Raw genomic sequence first — 5,125 nt, 5'->3', positions numbered from 1 at the left:
TGTGGCCAGCTCAGCCCACCAGGGGGCGGGGCTGGCTGGCATGTGGTGCTGGGGGATTGAACTGTGGTCCCTGTGCTTTGCTAAGCTTGTTCTAAGTAGGTGCTTTAGACCACTGAGCCATCTCACCAGCCCTTGAGTCTGTCTTTCTGACCATACCATGCTCTTTCTAATCATTGTCGCTTTGTAGTATAACCTCACGTCCGGGATTGTCATGCTCCCTGCTTTGCTTTTGCTTTGTTTTTTTTTTTGTTGTTGTTGTTGTTGTTGTTGTTGTTGTTGTTGTTGTTGTTTTGGGGGGGGGTTTGGTGGAACCGGGGATTGAACTCAGGCCCTTGTGCTTGCCAGGGAAGCGCTTATTCCACTGAGCCATTTCCCTGACCCCTTGCTTTGCTTTTGCTTTTGCTTTGCTTTTGTTACTCTGAATTGATTTTGCTGCTTTAGCTTTCTTCCAGTTCTATGTGATTCCCACCCCCCCTCCGGGACTGGGGATTGAACTTATACCGGGGATTGAACTCCAGACCTTGCACTTGCCAGACAGGTGTCGCTGAGCTATCTCCCCGGTTCTCTATGTGAATTTTATTACCTTTTGAACTCAGGCCCTTTCGCTTGCCAGGGAAGTGCTTATTTCACTGAGCCATCTCCCTGGCCCCCTCTATGTGAATTTTAGAATTGCTTTCTACAGTTCTGAGTTGTGCTGTTGGTATGTTGATTGCGACTACATTAAATCTCTCACTGTATTTCTTCTAACTGTCCAAGAACAGGAGATATCCTTCTATTTTTTCACATCCTCTTTTATTTCCTTTTCAGACTAATTAGTTTTGGTTTTTTGTTGTTTTTTTTTTTTTTTTTTTTTTTTCAGAACCAGGGATTGAACTCAGGCCCCTGCACTTGCCAGGCAAGCGCTTATCCCACAGAGCCATCTCCCCGGCCCCAATTTTATTTTATTTTATTTTATTTTTTTATTTTTTGGCGGAACCAGGGATTGAACTCAGATCCTTGCATTTGCCAGTCAAGCGCTTATCCTACTGAGCCATCTCCCCAGCCCCTAATTAGTTTTTAATGCATGAATTTATTTTAATTTATTTATTTATTTGCAGTTCTGTAACTTTATTTCCAAGTTCTTGTCCACATTCACTGTCTGGAGATTTCTGAATGTGGTAACAGGGAGGTAGGTTACCAAGATATACAGCTTGTTTGGTGAATCTTCATCCTCATTCTGTTTACTAGACAACAATACTAGGATATGATGTGGAACATTCCTTATTTCTTTGGCCCAGACAGCTTTTTTTTTTTTTTTTTTTTTCTTCAGGCAGCTTTGCTGAGCCTGGCGCTGATGTGCACATCTGGAATCCCCATTTCCTCCATGGCAAACTTCCAGATCTCTTTAAGTGCCTTGAGGCACACGCTTCTTGAAGCCCACTCAGTGGATGCACTTTTGATTGCGTATTCTCGGGTCATCACCTCATTGATGGCAGAATGGTCCTTCGTCTCACCACCCTTCTTTGAGGGAGCCATGCTGCCAGGCCCAAGTTGGAAAGCTGATGCATGGATCTCTAACATCCTGTTTTATGTATTCCTACACATTTCATTTTTCTTGATGGAATTACAAAAGTTGTTTTTTCCCTAATTTCTCTTCAGTGAGTTCCTATTGGTATACAACAATATTATTTATTTTTGAATGTTGATTTTGTATCCTGCTAGTTATTAAATCTAGATGTCTTTTGGTGCAGTTTTTGTGATCCTCTATTATCATATCATCTTCCTTTTCTTTTCTGTATTTAGCACAGGGTCTACAGGGCCTACATGGTCTCACTATGTAGATTGGACTCATAGTCTTTTTTTTTTTCTGTATTGGGGATTGAACTCAGTACTCTGTGCTTGCCAGGCAGGCACTTATTCTACTAAGATATCTCCCCAGCTCAGGACTCATAGTGATTCTAAGCACTGAGATTATGGGAGGCATATGCTACCATGCCCAGTCTCTAATTTCTTCCTTTTCTATCAATATTCTTTTTACATCTTTATCATGTTTTTTTTGTTTGTTTGTTTGTTTTTTGGGTTTTTTTGCAGTAACGGGGATTGAACTCAGGACCTTGCACTTGCCAAGGAGGCACTTATTCTACTGAGCTATCTCCCCGATCCCTCTCTGGCTAATTTTTCAGAACTATCTTCACCAGGAGTGATGGTAGCAGGTACCCTTGTCTTATTCCTGATTGTAGAGTAAAAGTTTCAGTTTTTCATCCTTTAGAATGATGTTGATTCTTGGTTTTTCAGAGCTGGCTTTCATCAGATTGAGATAAATGCCTTCTTTTAAAATTATCTGTATTGCTCTTATTATGTTTTTTGTTTGTTTGTTTGTTTGTTGTTTCTTGTTTTGTTTTGTTTTGTTTTGTTTTATTTGATGGAATCAGGGATCTGGGGATTGAACTGAGGCCCTTACACTTGCCAGGGAAGCGCTTATTGCACTGAGCCATCTACCCGACCTCCTTATTATGAATTTGTGCTGGACTTTTTCATATGCTTTTTCTTTACCTATTGATATAATCATGTGGGTTTTGTCATTGATTTTGTTAATGTGGTATATTACACTTACTGAGTTCTTTTTTTTATTTTACTAAAAAAGGTAAACCAGAATTTCATAACAAAAATAATCAAAGAGTAATAAGAGTTAATACATTACATATTGTCATCTTCAAAAGTACCTACTCAGAGTATAAAATATGGGCATAAAAATTTTACGATAGGTATTATCACAAAGCTTTTCAATGAACTAAGAGACACTAATAATAGATAATTTGCATTTTTCCCCTTTCCCTTTCTTCCTTTCATCTGTCCTACCTCCTAGTTCCTTTTTCCTTCTAAACAATTTCTTCCCATTTCACAATATTTATTGTACACTTTAGACATCATTTACTCTTTCAGTTTCTCACACCAGGAAGATAATATGATATTTATATATGTGAGTATTATTACTTCACTAATGAGTATGGTCTCAAGTACCTCCACTTGCTTGTGAGAGTCTCAAGACTTTTCTTCTTTATGGCTGAATACTACTGCATTGTATAAAAATACCATGTGTTTTTTATTTTTTTTTCATTTTCATCCGCCTTTGTTTGTAAGTTCGCCTCCTAGCCTTTGTGTCACCATATAGAACTTAGTTATGTTGATCTAATACATCATTTTCATAAACAGATCTTCCCAGGTAAGCAACACTCTTCCAAGGTGCTTTTTACAACTCTCATCAGTTTCACTTGGAACATCCTTAAAAGCTTTTGCTATAATTCATGCAAAATCTTTTGTAGACTCCAGCCCCTTCCTTTTGCTGTTTTGAATGCTGTTACTGGCTAGGTGAGAAAAGTAAGCTTTCTGTTGGGTTTGGCTTTCTGTAGCTCCCGCTCCCACACCATGACGTGGGCTGGGAGCACTTGTGGTGGTGGATGAGCCACAGAGACAAGATCTGCACTCTGCTGTGAGCTGCTCAACTCCTTCCGTGTTACTTTCAACATATCTATGTTTTTATATTTGAGGTATGCATCATGTAGATATTAAATAATAAGGAACAAGGTAGGCTACCAGTGATTGCCCAGAGTCAGGTGTGGAAGAATACAGAAGGGCCTTCTCCAAGCTGGAGAGCTGGAGGATTCAGTGAAAACTCTCTGAAGCTCACTGCAGAGGCCCAACCATATGTTTTTTATCTGTTCCTCTGTCGATTGCTGTTTGGATTGTTTGTAAGGTTTAGCTATTACAAATTGTGCTGCTATCAAATTGGGTGCACATATATCACTGCGGCATATTTTTAATTCTTTCTGGAAGATACCCAGAAGGGGAATATTTGGGTCAAAGGGGACCTCTAATCCTAATTTTTTATAATTCCTGTTATTTTTTTTTTTAATTAGTTTACATTCTTTATTTATGTGTGTGTGTGGCCAGCTCAGCCCACCAGGGGGCAGGGCTGGCTGGCATGTGGTGCTGGGGGATTGAACCGCAGTCCCTGTGCTTTGCTAACCTTGTTCTAAGTAGGTGCTTTAGACCACTGAGCCATCTCACCAGCCCATAATCCTAATTTTTTGAGGAATCTCCATACTGGTTTCCATAGTGCTTATACCAGTATCCATTGCAGGCAGCAGTGCAAAAGTTTTCCTTTTCCCACAGCCCTGCCTCCCAGCATTTGTTACTGATTCATTCCTTGATGGTAACCATTCTTTCTGGAGTAAGATGGAATCTCAGTGTTGTTTTAAGTTGCATCTCTCCAGTGCCAATGATTTTCTTTTGTTGTTGTTGTTCTTTTTGAGACAAGGTCCTGCTATGCAGATCAGGCTGGCCTTAAGCTCACTTTGTAGCCCAAGCTGGTATCAACTTGCAAAGATCTTCCTGCCTCTGCCTTCCAAGAGCTACAATTACAGGCATGTGCCACCATACCTGGCTCTAATGCCAGTGATACTGAACACTTTTTTCATGTATTTATTTGTCACGTGTATTTCTTCATCTTAACAGTGTGTATTCATCTCTAACATGCATTTTTTTATTGAGTCTTTGAATTTGGGGGCGTCTGAGTTTTTTCAATTGTTTATATATTCTAGATAGGTTTTGTTTTTGTTTTTTCTGTGGGACAGTTGGCTAATAATTTTTCCCACTCTGCAGGTTGTCTTTTCAATCTGTTGGTGATTTTAATAAGATGGGATCCTAGTTGTTGCTTCTTTGCAGTATTTACTGTTGTTGGGTTTTGTTCATGAGCCCTCTCCTTACATCTATGCCTTCAAGATTGCTACCTATTTTCTCTTACAGTAAATTTAGTGTTTCTGGTTTAATTTTTTTAAAGTATTTTTATTTATTTATGTGTATGTGGTCAGCTCAGCCCACCAGGGGGCGGGGCTGGCTGGCATGTGGTGCTGGGGGATTGAACCGCGGTCCCTGTGCTTTGCTAAATTGTTCTCAGTAGATGCTTTAGACCACAGAGCCATCTCACCAGCCCCTCTGGTTTAATTTTTAAATCCTCAAAAAAAGAATAGAATATCTTTCAGAAATCTTTTGGGGAGATGGCTCAGTGGAATAAGCGCTTCCCTGGCAAGTGCAAGGGCCTGAGTTCAATCCCCGGTTCCACAAAAAAAAAAAAAAAAAAAAAAAA

This window comes from Octodon degus, unplaced genomic scaffold (genome assembly GCF_000260255.1).
Source record: "Octodon degus isolate 3935 unplaced genomic scaffold, OctDeg1.0 scaffold00119, whole genome shotgun sequence".
NCBI classification, from domain to species: domain Eukaryota; kingdom Metazoa; phylum Chordata; class Mammalia; order Rodentia; family Octodontidae; genus Octodon; species Octodon degus.
Note: the sequence above shows the minus strand (reverse complement) of the source record.